This window comes from Saccopteryx leptura, chromosome 2 (genome assembly GCF_036850995.1).
Source record: "Saccopteryx leptura isolate mSacLep1 chromosome 2, mSacLep1_pri_phased_curated, whole genome shotgun sequence".
Taxonomy (NCBI): domain Eukaryota; kingdom Metazoa; phylum Chordata; class Mammalia; order Chiroptera; family Emballonuridae; genus Saccopteryx; species Saccopteryx leptura.
In genome coordinates this window covers 86,913,158-86,930,032 of record NC_089504.1, presented here as the reverse complement: position 1 = coordinate 86,930,032, position 16,875 = coordinate 86,913,158, and positions in this window count along the sequence as shown.

Here is a 16,875-nt window from a genome sequence, read left to right as displayed (position 1 = left end):
TCAATTTTTTTCCTTCAATTCCATAGTTACAGAGGGAAACCAGAAAATACATTGGAGTTTGTGTTGCCTGTCACCGATTCAGAGATAGAGATTGAATCTTTATGGGTGCTTTATTCAGATGACCGTGAATCTGGGGAGATGGGAGTTACATTCCCAAATTGTCTTGACTTCATTTTCCCAGCCAACCTTTCCATAAAGGGGAAAAACGAATAGGCAGGGGGTTGGGGAGTTCTTTTTTTTTTTTTTAGATCATAGTCAAAGTTATCTGGGTCATAGTTTGCAAGTGTTCCATCCTTGCAGTACAAATGCTTTGGTTACAGTACCCTGAGGCAAAATGGTGGATCACTTACAGATCTTGTTAAGTCATGTAGCCCAGTTCCTGGAACAAAGTTTTTACTTGCATAAACCATTATGCCCACTGATCATAACCAAAACCACGTTACTCAACCCCAAATTTAAACTCTTGAGTTCCCTTATCATTAGTACTATAAGTACTACAGTCATGTAGAAAAACTTAGTTAATGTGCCAAAATATTCTTAAAGATCTATATATTGAAAGAAAAAAAGATTATCAGCAATTATTCATCTAACCATATAGGGGATTAAAATATAAACCATTGGAATATTAAAATACAATTTGGAGAATTTGTATTTGTGACATTTTCTAAAGTGTCATTTATGCTATTTATTTTTCTCTCAATGTGTTATTATAAAAGTCATTGTGAATTGTGAACCATTCCTTGGGGGAAATGAATTCACTGTATCATCAGAAGGGTTATTTTTTTTCTGCTGTAACCAGGAGTGCCAATAAAGACTTTACAGAGGAGTTGATATTGAGATAGGTCGATGGAGGACAGATTGGGAAATATAGGTAGAGTAAAGGCATGTGTGAAGGGCCAGAATTATAACAGGATCTGGAATGTTTGTGGAATAGTGAGAAGTTAAAAACTGCTGAAATACATGGGTCAATAGTAAGAGAATAGACCTTGGAAATGCAAAGCAGATTGATAACTAATATTAAAAATTTTGCATGCTTTGCTAATACATTGAGAATTTATTTTATAGACAGCTGACATGATTGAAGAAGTAGCTAAGAACATGATCAGGTTTTAATCTGAAAATTTTAAGTGTAGTTCCAATAAAATGGGTGGCTTAAAATGCCCACTTCAGAAAGAAGAGGCTAGTGCTATAATCAGGGAGAGTTTGATGATGATCCCTTGAAATAGAAAAGAGAGAGTTGAACATTATTTACAAATACCCACAACGGACTAGATTGGGTGACCTTTTGAATATGGAGGTGAAAAGATGCCAACTTTGAGAATGTAATGCAAAGATCACACAGTTCACTAATATAATTTTCCACCAAATTCTCATGTCTAGATATGAAAATGTTAATAAAACCAAGAGAGACATACGGCTCATGTCTGTTGCCAACAGAATATTAACAAACAACACAGTTGGACCAGATGTAAAATCAACTGGAAATAAATCAGGGATGCTAGTTGAAACTGTTATATTTTCCTAGTTCTCTTTTCCCCTTTTGCACATCTGTCACTCTGCACTGCTGTTAAACAAAACAAAACAACAGCAACCACAAAGAAAAAGTAGGAGAAATACAAAAAATTGAATAGGGTAAAAGCAAGTACAGTTTTTGCCTTTTTAAATAATTTCAGTAATTGAAAAAGCTTTTGTCCCTAACAAAGTACAGCATTTCACATCTATGCTCATTATTTAAAAAGAACAAGTGATTAACTCAATTTCTCCTATTGCTATAAAGGAGAGATGGCAGTTGAGGGAAGGTGTGATGGAGAACTTTATACTCACCTCTCTTTTAGCTTCACTTTTGTTTGACTATATATGTAGGAAGAATATTATTTTTCTTCTTGCCTTAATATTCGTTAATTATTACTCTCTGCTTTTCGATTTGCTTTTATACTGTTTCAAAAATTTTGTTAAACCCCTATGATATAAAGAAGGAAGGCAGGCTAAGTGTAGAACAGAGAAGTGACCTATTTCATATAACAACTTTGAAAGACTTGGGGAATTTAACTCTGCAGACTCCTAGACCTTGTGGCTTTTGAATAAAAATATGAGAGAAAAAAATAATAATGTAAACTTTGCAATGCATGAGTATATTTAAATAAACTAATATTTGATATATTTGAATGACAAGAGAAACAGAAGATGAATTTACTTTGCTTTCTTTCCTTAAGTGTTGATTGGATCATAGAGACATTTCAGCGCCCTTTCCATCATGGAGGTGCCAAGAGCTTATCACAATGCTTCCTAAACTTCCCTACCAAAAATTACTAACAGCATTGGAGAGCCATGTTATTTCTCTTGTCTAATGAGATAGATGATTGCCCATTTACAAGACAAACACTTTTTTTGTTTGTTTTATTATCAAAATCTGTGATAATTAGAATTCTACTCTATAATAGTAATTTTTGCTAGATTTTGCATAAAATTAATGTTCCAGGGAGATAGTTATATTTCTCTGTAAGTTTCCATATATCTCCTGAAAATCTCAAGATTTCTCATGTTGTGGTTCATGAACTCTTAGTTTAAAAATAATGATGATGTTCTGCTACATTGCAGTGTTTGGTAAATTAGAAGCAGAATAGTAGGTTGAGTGGATTACTGGGAGGAATGTGGTAAACACATCCAGCCACTGCTGTTTTAATTTGCCCAAGCTAACCTGTTTATACAATTATATATTTCTGAATTCAGTCTTTGATTTTATCCACTTTAATTTAGGAGATATAAAAGAGTGATATAATCAAGAGATACCTTGATTATATCATTCTTTACTGACACATTGTAAAACAAAATAAGCAAACAAACAAAAAAGTCACTCCACCAAAAGCAGAAGATGAAAATAAAATGTGTAAAATAACTCTTTAGTGGTTGTCTGATGTCTAAAGACAATTGAAGCCTGACCTGTGGTGGCGCAGTGGATAAAGCGTCGACCTGGAAATGCTGAGGTCGCCAGTTCGAAACCCTGGGCTTGCCTGGTCAAGGCACATATGGGAGTTGATGCTTCCAGCTCCTCCCCCCTTCTCTCTCTCTGTTTCTCTCTCTCCCTCTCTCTCTCTCCTCTCTAAAAATGAATAAATAAAATTAAAAAAAAGAAATATAAAGACAATTGAAGAGACTCATTAGCTAGGGACCACAACACAACCTCCTAATCTTCCCTCTTCAGGAATTTGGTGAGTGGATAAAGTCCTGATTGGTTACACTGTTGAACAGTTTTTAAACTTAGAACAATGTTATATGGTATCTGTTTATAACTGGCTCCTGACTTAAAGCCCTGAAGACCTAATCTTCATGATTGAGTAGCAATAGCAGTATGGAGAATGGGAATCAACAAGGTGCCAGATTGCATCAGACATAACTACAGCTGATGCCACTGGGGCTTAGCATTCAGACACACTAAACTTTTAAAATGTACTAAATTTTATACTTCTGTTTTTAGTAGCACAAAAAATAGAAATTCCTAAAAATACAGAAGTTATAAATACTATGTTTGCTGTGACTACCTTGTCTTTTTAACCTAAGCTGTCTAGATAAGCCAGAAGACGGTTGGATTTTGCTTCAAGAGGGATAGCAGGCCACTTTTACTTTGGAATCAAATGACTCATTTTCTGGCTTTTGAAAAAAATATAAACAGTTATGCTTTTCCTTTAGAACTCTCAGTTTGCTGATAAAGACAACGGGTAAGTCTCAGGCTCAGATATCTCAGTATTTGGAGATGATAGTCTGCTTCACAAGGAACATCTATTTCTTGTTTTAACATGAAATAAACAGAAAACATATTTCTGTAGACTAGGAGTCTGAGTTAAAAAATGTTATTTACATTTTTAAATGATTGGAAGAAATCAAAAGAATGAGCTTTTGTGACCTTGGGAAAATTATATAAAATTTAAAACTCTATGTGATTAACAGTGTTTTATTGGAACAGAGGCATGCCCATTCATTCCTGTTATCTAGGTGTGCCTTTGCTACAATGACAGAGTTGAGTAATTATGAGAGAGTCTATGTGGCCCACAACAAAGCCTAAAATATTTACTCCTTAACCCTTTACAGAGAAAGTTTTTTGAACCTCGGTGTAGACTGATGAGAGAGGAAAAGAAAGGAAGTGTGATGCCTTCAAATTCTGAGGCCTTCTGAGTGAAATTCACACAATTCTTTTATTTGCAGGAAGAAAAATCCTTTTAAATACAAGGTAACAATGGTCTCCTGAAGAGATCCAGTCCTTTCACAGATTTCCAAAAGGGCTTATCAATAAGAGCAAAGCACCTTCTCTTCCTCTGTAGCAAAGGGCTCTACACTTAGCAGGTGCTTTTCCTCCCTCTCTCTCCACACCAAGGACTTACTTAGTTCATTGTCTTCTCAGTCTACAAATACAGATGCAGAGCTCAAAAATATAAAGCCTATCAATAGATGGCTTTCTTGAAAGAGGTGGGAGTACTGAGCACTTAGCATCCACAGCTATCTATCAAAAAAGATGCCTCAGGCATCAAATTTGACAGATGTGTTTGACATTACTATTTTTTATCTGTGCACATGCAGCAAAACTATGCCATTGATATGGTACACAAGGAATTGTACCATTACAGACTGTGCTGGAAAACATGTTTGGTTTAATGAATTTTGGAAATGTTCTCAGAATTAGATAAATCAAAGGCAAGATATTACTGTGACCATTGGGTATTCCATTTCCCAGTTGTTTTACTTAACTTAGAACAAACATATCCAGACAAAGGGAAACAATAAGTCAAAATGGCCATTTGGTTCTTTGTAGACCAAAATATTCAAATAGATTTTCTACCTTCAACTAATCATACTGTTGTCAATTCAATTTTTGTTTCTAAGTAGAATAGAGGAGTTGGAGAAGGGAAGGAAAATGGTGTGGATACCGTGAATACAGTTGCACAGAGTTGCACAGGAACTCCTGCTGTGCCTTGAAGAATGTTTATAGATTTACTAACCTGGAGGAGCAGATTCCAGCACTAGGAGAAAATATAATATTGGCAGGGTTGGAAGGAGCTGCAAAGCTAGTTTGTCGAGAGAACTAGAAACAAATGATAAAAAATACAAAGTCAGGTAATAAAAGGCCTGGAAAAGTCACAAAGGAACTCAAACATGTCTGAAATTGTAATAGGAAATCATTCTATGTATATGAGCAAAAATGACTTCTGATAAAAAGCAGTGTTTTAAATCAGCAGGATGTGAAGTAGAGAACAGCACATTAAAGGGGGGGCTTAACATTTGCCAGTTTTTATCTTACATTTGTTATCTAAGCTTAGAAATCACAGGCAATAGATTGAAACCCTCAACTGAGTTATGTTAGAAGCTCTTGTTTTCCTCACAGCAGTACTTTGCTAAGTACGACTCTGAATGCCTTTGATTCCCCATGCGGGTCTGTATGCTCACCAAGTCCCTACCTACTCACTGTCGTCTCCTTCCCATTTACACTGCCCTCCACATGAGTGAACCAAACAATGACTAAACTCCTCTTTTTCTACTTTCTTCTATTTCCTCACTCTTGCAATCTGAAATAGAGTTTAAAGAAAATATTTTTCTATACTCAGTTTTGACTTACCTGCTTGGCTTTTAAAATAACCCAGAGGCCTTAGAATCCTGGGCTAGATTGATTATAATTAAGGACAAGTAAAGCTCAGTTCTATAGACATTTCAGAGGCTAATAAATTTAATAAAAGGGGTAGAAAAAGATGATGATGATTTTAAGAGGTAGATGATCAGGGAATAACACTGAGGGCAAGTTAGTAAAACAGAAGAGCAATCAGAGAAGGAACAAGAAGTCAAAGATAAAAGGACCAATTTCAAATATAGTGTTTATGGATTTACCTAATCTAGCTAGGTTGATAAAATAGCTAGCTAGCTAGATTTTGTTTGATTTTTTTTAAAATACAGATTTAGATATATCATAGGTTCTCTATTGACTTACGTACTTTCTTCAAACACTTGGCAGGTGACTCTGGTGATGAGAGCTTCCATTTTTAAAATCCTTACCAAGGAGAAAGAAATAACAGCTCATATTATTATCTACCTACCCAAATTAAAGAGTCTTGAATGTATTTTATAGCTTCTGGTGTGCATAATAATTCTATCAGATAAAGGTTATAGTCAACATTTTATAAATGAGATTAAGAAATATAAATATAGGGCTATTTTCCAATGCTCAGATTCTACCTTAAAATCAAAGGAAAGGAGATATACCATATAGATAGGTGGGTGGATAGATGATGATAGATAGATAGGTGATAGATAGATAGATAGATAGATAGATAGACAGATAGATAGATGATAAATAGATAATAGATAGATAGATAGATAGATAGATAATAGATAGATGATAGATAGATAGATAGATAGATAGATAGATAGATAGATAGATAGATAGATAGATAGAGATAGATATACAGAGATAGATACAAATATATAAATGTAGGTATAATACTGTTACCAAATTCAAGGGGTCTGCAAATTGGGTTGTTCTATTCAAAAACCAGATGTAGTTGTCACAATGTAGTTTTATTTACTTACAGCAAGTAAAGAAGACAGGAGATTCATATTCAAAGCTCTGCTTAGACACTATTTGGTCATACATGTTGATTTCTTCTTTGCAGTTGGATACTTTAATCTGCATGAGTTCCTGTCAGCTCACTCTGTTTACAGCTGCATCTATAAAATAGTATACTACAATTTAACATTTATTAAGAAATAACATTTAGAACTTCCTAGACCTTGTAACTTTTGTCTTATTTAACAGTACAAGTCAGAGATATTTTCAAAACTTACTAACAAAACTCTTGAAGTTGCTTTCCTGATGCTATTGACTATTACCTCTGATACTTATATTTGCAGATAAACTCATGTATAAACATCTCATGTTTTTCTCTGAAACTAGTAAATTCAGCTTTCATTTTCAAAACAACTCCTTATAGATATGCCTGTGCCCTTGTGGAATTATTGTGGCTAGATAATTCTTTGGTTAATATCATGATTTTATTACCCAGTCTTTTTGTGGATTTTTTTTGCACTCAATATTTTTATGGCCCCACAATATCTGTGTGCATTATACATCAGAAAGTTAAAATACCATCTTTCTTGTCTTTTATTTTTTACCTTTCTTTGAACAAAAGGCTTATTCCATGGTCAAGTCAATTAGAAATCTTTGAGTATGAAACTGTTATCTCACTGACATGAACATAAAAGACATTATGGAAATATTCACTGATTCTATTAAAGCTCCTTAGAGAACAGAAATTAGATTTGAGCTATAATGAATATTTTTTGTAAGCATGTGCTAGCAATAGTTCTTGTTACTTCAAGAATGTGGATTGAATTTGATCTATTTTAGAAGTGTGTTTTTTACCTTGTGGAGTTGTTCCTGCATTTATTCTTTTTGCAAGAGGTATTTTTGTATATGTTAAGAAAAAACATTTTTCCCTTATTTGTGTTTATATGTATGTGTGTACATGTACACCTGTGTATTTTTTATTTTTATGCAAAGGATTATCAAAAACTTAAAAGAAAATGTAACTTTAAAATATTTTATCATAAAATCTTAGAGTTGAAATGGGTTTTGGAGACTATGTTTTCCAAATTGATTATTTTACCAATGAGACTATTGAGAAAGAGAGTTAGAGATGGGATTTCTTCATAAAACCAGCTGGAACATGACAGCTTCTAATTTCCAGACAAGCACTATTACTCTTAAAAACATAAGTTTTGACCATTTTAATGACAATTCCTATTCTATGGGTTAGATTTTTTTCCTTGCTTTTCCCCTTTTATAGTTACATTGGTATATAGGCATGTTCTTCTGGGTGGAGTACTAATCACTCTTTAGTTTGTCTCCTCTTTCACTTTTTGATTTATGCGATTTGGGATATATGTCAATTAGATAGATTGAATGAGAACACAACTTATTTTAAAAAGTGAACTGTTGAATCAACACAGTGACTTAATTCCCTCTCTTACCTTTGGTTTCTCTCAACTAATTTGAATATATACTTTTATTTCCTTTTCAGATATCTTACCAACTCTTTTGTTTTCTTTTTTTTAACTCTTTTATTTTCTATGTGATTGATGTTATTAAAAAACCAATCCACACATTATTTATTTATAGAACAATGCCAATGAGGACTGGACAGATTTGTGTTGAAATAAAGGATTTTTTTAATATCATAAAATAGATTTTGTCTTCTGTAGAAAATTATATTTTAAAATTAACTTTGGGCCTTGGCTGGTGGCTAAGTGGATAGAGCATCAGCCCAGCATATTGATGTCCTGAGTTCAATTCCTGGTCAGGGCACACAGGAGAAGCTACTGTCTACTTCTCTTCCCGTCCTTCTCTCCTTTCTCTTCCTCTTCCTCTCCCACAGCCAGTGGCTCCATTGGTTCAAGTGTGGCCCAGGCACTGAGAATAGCTTGTTTCATCCAAGCCATGTTAGCCCCAGGTGCTAAAAATAGCTCAGTATTCCAACATCTTCCCAAAAGAGGCATGCTGGGTGGATCTTGGTTGAGGCACATGTGGGAGTCTGTCTCACTATCTCCCCTCTTCTCACTTAAGAAAAATTAATTTTTAATAGTCAAGGACTTGATATTGCCTTTGATAATAGCAAATAAAATAATTTGGACAAAACTTCCTGCTGAAATTAATTTTGAAGAGCTTAAACATACTAATTAAAAATATATAAAATGAATAATAAAAGCAATTATAAGTAAAATTAATAATAGTAATAATCACCAGATTAAGACCCAGAAGATATTATTCCAGAGACATTACTTATTTTAGGAATTGTTATGCTTCTACTGCATTGGGGATATAAAGTTAGCTGATAGTCTGGCCTCTTGAGGTTCATGGACCCCTGAACAGAATGGAGGTTTTTAAATTAGTCACATGGTAAGTTACCTCTTCATTTTGGTTGCATGACAGTAGCAAGAATGAACCAAAAGTAAATTAAGCCTAAACAAACTTCAGTCCAGCTTCAAAGTTTTGCATGGTCAGAAAAATTTTAATCCTGGATTTGGATTAACATGATCTGGAAATGATTGGGAATTAAGTTATTTCTAAGCCAATAGAACATCATTTCTGGAGGATAATAATAGCATCTTTGTTCTCAAATTATTTCTTATTTTTTATAGATGGAGAGAGACAGGGAGAGGCAAGAAGAGAGAGAGAGAGAGAGAGATAAAGAGAGAGGATAAGAGAGCATTCATTTATGTTCCACTTAGTTGTGCCTGTTGCACATTCATTGATCACTTCTGGTACATGCCCTGATTGAATCCATAATCTTGCCGTTTTGGGAGGATGCTATAACTGGTTAAACTCACTAACTAGGGCCTCACATTATTTCTGTAATTAATTTTTCAAACACAATATCCAGCATCCAATTAAAATAACCAGAATATGAGTAGACAAGACCTCATAATTAAGAACCAGCACATGTGGTGGGGGGATGTATTCAGTGGGACACTTGAATCTATGTAAACACAATAAATTAAAATCAATAAAAAAAAGAACCAGCACAAAAAATACAAAATAATAATATGTACCACAATTCCAAATGCTGGAATTATCAGACACAGACTGTATTTACCACATTCAAGGAGATAAATGATAAGCTTGAAACTCGTGGCAGAAGTGAAATATTAAATTGGCTGAACAACTTTGAAATAAAATGGAAATTAAAAGAAATACAATAAATAAAGCAGAGAATTTAATGACTTCGTTTTGACAGTGGAAGAAATAATCAATTGGAAAATATGATGACAAAATTGTCTAGAATGAAGCAGGGAGAGCTGAAAAACACAAAGAATATAGATGCATAGAGCATAAAGGGGATCAAAAAAAGTTGAAAGTCTAAAAAGAGAGGAAAGAAAGAACAGTAAAGAAGGAATATTAGAAGAGATTCTGAATAAAGATTTCTCAGAACTAATAAAACTAATCTTTTTCCAGTAAAATCTTAGGTTAATAATGACAATGATAATGAATAATATACTTTTGGTATGTCAAGTATCTTGGAAACAGTCAACAAAAAAGTGCTTTTAAAGGAGCAAGAGTTAGATTAACAGCTGACTTCTTAAAAGAAACAATGAACATTAATCAGTGAGAGTGGAGTTTCAATGTGTTGAAAAAAAAAATAAATCCCCAGCATGAAACTTATATTTAGTTAAAATAAACTTTGGAAAGAAAGTTGAAACAAATATATTCTTACATAAATCCACATTGAAAGACCAGCAGATTTATACTGAAGAGTGTTTTTCAGGCAGACAAAAAGTTTCCTAAATGGAATACTTGAGATCAGGAAGATATAAAGAATAATGTTTTAACATCTGAATTGATTCCTTATTCACATATTCAAATTCATAAACTTAGCCAAAATATTGACTATTTTAGTTTGATACATAAAATGTCTTATTTATTGATGGCATAGAATATGCTTTATTTAAAACAATTAGAGCCCTGGCCGGTTGGCTCAGCGGTAGAGCGTCGGCCTAGCGTGCGGAGGACCCGGGTTCGATTCCCGGCCAGGGCACACAGGAGAAGCGCCCATTTGCTTCTCCACCCCTCCGCCGCGCTTTCCTCTCTGTCTCTCTCTTCCCCTCCCGCAGCCAAGGCTCCATTGGAGCAAAGATGGCCCGGGCGCTGGGGATGGCTCTGTGGCCTCTGCCTCAGGCGCTAGAGTGGCTCTGGTCCCAACATGGCGACGCCCAGGATGGGCAGAGCATCGCCCCCTGGTGGGCAGAGCATCGCCCCTGGTGGGCGTGCCGGGTGGATCCTTGTCGGGCGCATGCGGGAGTCTGTCTGACTGTCTCTCCCTGTTTCCAGCTTCAGAAAAATGAAAAAAAAAAAAAACAATTAGAAAATTTTAATAAAAAGTATAAACTATTTTTTTTAGAATCTAACAAATCAATTCTTATAAAGAATATAAATAACAGATCAAATTCTTATTGGTAGTTTAACAAAAGGGAAGTTTTACTAATCTGTTTTTATTTTGTAAGAATATCATAAGTTCTTGTAAAAATTATATGAAAAATAGCTGAATGACCAAAATATAAGACTTAATAATTTTATGAAATTTACAATCCTTAGTTTAGGTTTTCAAAGGGTAACAAAACTACATCTGTATATTTAAAGTGATAATAAGCAAAATATTATTTGACGGAAAAAGATTTTATTTAGTTATTTATTTTAATTTATTGATTTTAGTGAGAGAGGAATCGAGAGACTGAGAGAGAGAGAGAGAGAGAGAAACATTGGTGCTCCCTGTATTTGCCTGGGCTGAGGATTGAACCGGCAACCTCTGTTTCTGGAACAATGCTCTTACCAACCAAGTTCTCTGGCAAGGGCAAGAATTTTTTATTTTTGAGTAGCCTAGGAAATAGAACTGTCTAAGCTGTATCAATCCAAACTACTAAAAAATATCAAATAATTTTTATATGAATTAAAATATCAAAAAAGATTTCACCTGATTGTTGTCTGTTGCACAGACACAACAAAGTATGGGGGTACAATGTGTATTTCCTTTTTGAATCATGTCTTTTTTCTCTCCTGGATAGAGCCTTCAAATGACTACTTTTGAATGAATTGATTGAAAAAAAATATGAATACCCAATATGAAAATTAGTTGTTTTGGTCTATTAGATAAAATAATATCCAGAAGCTGTTATTGTTTATTTTGTTGATAAAAATATATGCTATAGATATATACAAGGGTGTACAAAAGTAGGTTAATAATAATAAAAGATAATACAATAATTAATAAATAATAATACATGTACTTACAACTATAAACCTACCTTTGCCAACCCCCATATGCACGCGCGCACACACACACACACACACATATATATACATTTTATAAGTGCAATATTTTAGACACACTAAAAATTATTTGTTGTTTAACTATATTTTATGTGGTAACCATATCCTTTAGTCTTATATAAACTATGAAATTGGTTTGATAAAGCCTACCCTTAATGATTAGCAGCCTCTGAACAACTGCATCAAATTTGACTGAAATAAAATTGAATATTCCATAAACATTTTGTATTTCTGCAGATGCATCAGAACATTTCAGATGGATAAATGACTCTGATTTCATTTGTCTAAGTAGATAAATCCTTGGTATTGAACTTGTCTCAGTCAGCATGACAGTGCTTCTCTGTGATTTAATTTACAGTCCCTCTCCCACTCCTAAAGAAAACAGATGTGTAAACAAAATAATTTGAAGGTAATACAGGTCATTTTATTTTAATAAAGCCTCTCTGGTCAAATTTTGGCAAAAATATTACCTTAAACTGACCATTTCCTCTCGTCTCTAATTCATTTATTTGACTTGACGTCTGGTGATGTTGAAGAATGAGACTAATAAATGACCTTTCTCATGCGCGCACAGTAGCAGTATTATTTTATTTGAGGCATAGGTCCCTTACTGACTCTACAATTTTGTGTTAGTTTTTATTTTTTGTTCTTGTAATATATCTTAATAAAATCTTACAAATAGACGTCAGAGAGGATCAAAAAGTATAGGTTATATCTATAATGAAAGAATGACACAACCCAATTAATTGTTAACTTTTATCTCAAATTAATATTATTAATGTAAGGTATTTTTCCCCGCCGAGGAAGAAGGAAGGGGCATAGCCATGAAGTGTGGAATAAGCAAAAGCTTTATTGAGTACAGAGCACATGCCGCCTGACTATGTTCCCTGGTCCCGAGGACAGAGGCCAGGGAAGTCACATGGGTTGACTCGCATGGGGAATATTTAAAGGGTCTCTAGGGTGGTTGAGCTAATATGACATGGTGAAATCTCACTGGCTGGCAGATGATCATTCTTTTCCAAGGGACTTCTGGGAAGTTTCTTTTGGTGCGCATGAGTGTGGGAGGCTCCAGCCAAATTTCCCAGGTCTAGGTTCCTCACATGACCTTCCCCCATTGCTAACTACCCTACATTCTGATATTTTGTGTTAATTAGGGGCACCACTTATTTGTCTGGCTACTTCCTGCTGGTTAGGGGAGTCGTGGGGAGGAGGAAATCGGCAGGTAGTGGCTTTGAGGGATGTCAGGAGGAACATCTGTTTGGCTGTGACTGGAGAAACTTCACGGATGCAGTCTTGTAAGGATTTTTTTTAAAAAAAGAGGAGTAATAGGGGGATCTGCAGGGTCCAGCCTTTTGGTGAGCCGGAGATGGGTAGGGGCCAGCAAACTTGAGGTAAAACTGTAAGCCAGGAGTGGCATAAGAAGGGGAAAAGAAGAGGTCCCATCCACTCCCATAACCGAGACCCATGAGGGAACTAGAAGTCCAGAGTGTGATGGCAAAACAGAGAAGGCAGCTCCCATGTCCACAAGAAATGAGATGGACTTAACCCGTTCCTGCAGCATTACCCTGGGTTCTCCAAGTCCAGGCCATGTCAGTCGTTCATGAGGCCTAGGAGTTCGAGCCGTGGGCCCGCCTGGCTGGATCGGCCTCCCATCTGGGTGACCCGTCCTCCATGCAGACATTGAGGATGAGCCTGCTGCCCAAAGGGGGCAATGACTCTGCCAGTGACTGGGCTGCTTGCGGTCAGGGCAGGGCTTAGTGGGCAGCCGCCGGCAGGGGACCTGTTGGGCACAGTGATGGGATTCCTCTTTGCGGCCTGGATTTGGGTCGGGCACTTCCTGTGCCTTGCGCCTGTTGCTCTGCCGGCCTCAGGGTTGCCACAAGGGTCTGAGTTTGGAGCGTTACATTCTGCTGCATGTGGGCCTGGCAAACAACCTCGGCCTGTTCCTATAAGTCACGACCATTGAAAACTTTAAATGTCATGTTCACAGGTCCTGGATAAGGGTTTGGGGGTTGAGAATAAGAGGAGGAGGCTCCTGGGGAGTCTGGTACCCAGATACAGCCAGAAACACCGGAGCCAGAGGCAAAACAGGCCAGAACTTCCTGCAAAAAATTGGGGTTGGGCGTCCTGCAAGCCGGTGTAAGGGTCAATGGCTGGCTGAGAATGGCTTGATGGAGAAGGGGCTTAAGAACACAGTGGAGAAGGGAGGGGCCCCTGGCCGTCAGGGGAGGAGAAAGAGAGAATGGTATTTGCAGGTGAATGAGAAACAGGATCCTACGAAGGGAGGGGAGGGGGCTCTTGGAGGGAAGAGACCCAAGTGAAAGAGGTCCTCATAGAGGGACCAGAGAGGGGTGCCAAGAGAGGGGCACCCCCAGGGGTTAGGCAGGAAGGGGAGAGAGTTGGGGGTCAGGCGAAGGAGGAAAGATTAGGAGCAGAGGGTTTAGGTGAGGTTTCTCTGGCCAAAAAGGGCCTGTGTGGTAGAACAGGCAGCACAGAGATTTGGACGGGAGCGTGAATAACTAGAAGTCCTGGATGTAAGAGATCTCCAACCAATTCCGAGTTCTTTTGGCGATAGTTAAATTGGTGAGGGTTTTAAAACCGAAAGTCCTTTCAGGAGGCTACCTCATTTGATTATCCAGTGGAGGTTCTGTGGCCTGGCCACAGCGGAGAAAAGAACAGTTTCTTCTTCTTTAGAGAAGGAGAGGTTTTGGATAAGGCAAATTCAGGAGTGTTTTTGAATTAGGTTTAGATTCCTGTGACCCAGAGCCGCCCTCAGTCCTCAGAGTGGTCAGACTTGAGCATTGGCATCCAGCAACTCAAGCTCTGGCCACTGGATGGATAGGTAAAGTGGATGTGCTCAGGACGTCTCCATGGTCACACATGCACTCAGAACGGAACAGGTCCCTGACACAGCTGTGGTTTCGGATAGGGAGTCTCGGAGGAAAGAACTGAAGGGAGGCTGGATGCAGGGGACTTACTGCACTGTGTGCCGAAGTGTGTGGAAAGTCAGAGGTCCTGGTTCTTTCTCAGAGGGGAAGGGGAGAGGAGCGGTCCTTGCGGACTTCTGACTCCTCCCAGATTTGGCACCAAAATGTAAAGTAATTTTCCCCGCCGAGGAAGAAGGAAGGGGCGTAGCCACGAAGTGTGGAATAAACAAAAGCTTTATTGAGCACAGAGCACATCCCACCTGATGATGTTCCCTGGTCCTGAGGACAAAGGCCAGGGAAGTTGCATGGGGTGACTCGCATGGGGAATATTTAAACGGTCTCTAGGGTGGTCGAGCTAATATGATGTGATGAAATCTCACTGGCTGGCAGACGGTTGCTCTTTTCCAAGGGACTCCTGGGAAGTTTCTTTTGGTGCGCATGGGTGTGGGCAGCTTCAGCCAAAGTTCCCAGGTCTGGGTTTCTCACATGATCTTCCCCCATTGCTGACCACCCTACAATTAATACCTGAAAAAAATCTGTGATAATTAGAATTACTTGGGGTTTTTTTTCTCTTTAATTGTTTATTATTTTGGATTTTTTATTCATTTTAATGGGGTGACATTGATAAATCAGGGTACATATGTTCAGAGAAAACATCTCTAGGTTATTCTGACATTTGATTATGCTGCATTTCCATCACCCAGAGTCTAATTGTCTTCTGTCACCTGGTTTTCTTTGTACCTCACCTTCCCCGAAGCTCCTCCCTCTCCTTCCCCCTCCCCATAACTACCACTCTCTTGTCCATGTCTCTGAGTCTCATTTTTATGTCCCACCTATGTATGGAATCATATAGGTCTTAATTTTTTCTGATTTATTTATTTCACTCAGTATGGAATTTTTTGGTTTAATTAAACTCAACAGTGACTTAGGAACCAAAGCTTGCAGCTTTAAGCTATAGGTTTCCACATTACATAACCAGGAACAGTGTCAGAATAGACACTATTAGCACTCAGGCAAAATTTTTTAGGAATCCATTATAAAAGCTGAAGAAAATGAAAAGGAGTGATGATGATGATGGTGCTTCTTTCGATGTTGGATATTAACACCACCATTTTTTTTGTGTGTGTGTGACAGAGACAGAGAAAGAGAAACAGCAAAAGGGACAGATAGAGACAGACATTAGGAAGGGAGAGAGATGAGAAGCATCAATCATTAGTTTTTTGTTGCAACACCTTAGTTGTTCATTGATTGCTTTCTCATATGTGCCTTGACCAGGGGCGAGGGGTTACAGCAGACCAAGTGGTCCCTTGCTCAAACCAGCGACCTTGGGTTCAAGCTGGTGAGCCATGCTCAAACCAGATGAGCCTGTGCTCAAGCTGGCAACCTTGGGGTTTTGAACCTGGATCCTCTGAATCCCAGTCCAACACTCTATCCACTGTGCCACTGCTTAGTCAGGCAACACCACCACCATTTTAATATTAACAGCATGATGGACTTAGGTAGTAGGACTGCCAAAACACTTTAAATATGTTTTCTCATCTTTATAAGAAGCAGTACAAAGTTAGGAGTTATAACCTATTATTTTACAAACGAGGAAGTGATACTGCAAGGCTAAGCATCTCAGACAAATTCATAACTGTGATTACCTTCCCTAAGTCACCTTCTGACTGAATATGCTAAAGAATTATTAATGTTAATGTAAATAAACTGGATAAAGTCACTATTTGTACTGGTGCTCCTTGCTTCTATTTATGTCTTTGTTGTACATTTTTCAGTGTTAGATTTATACTCCTCTACATGGTTGTGCAGTATTTAGGAAAATACACAGTAAAGTAAATAAAGTAACACAGTTAATGACTAAACAAAGGCCCTGAATGAAGATTGTTCATAATTTGCATATGAATTGGCTGCATGCAAATAAGTATAATATTTCTAAGGAACTTGAAGATTGTCCTTTAAAGTAAGTTAACCATCCTTTCACGTTTCTCTTACATGCCTCCTTTCCAGAGTCTTCCCTGATGACACAAAATAGAACTTGGGGCAGCATCTCAGGGCCCCAGAACTGCTGCTCAGTGTAGGATCTGGGGC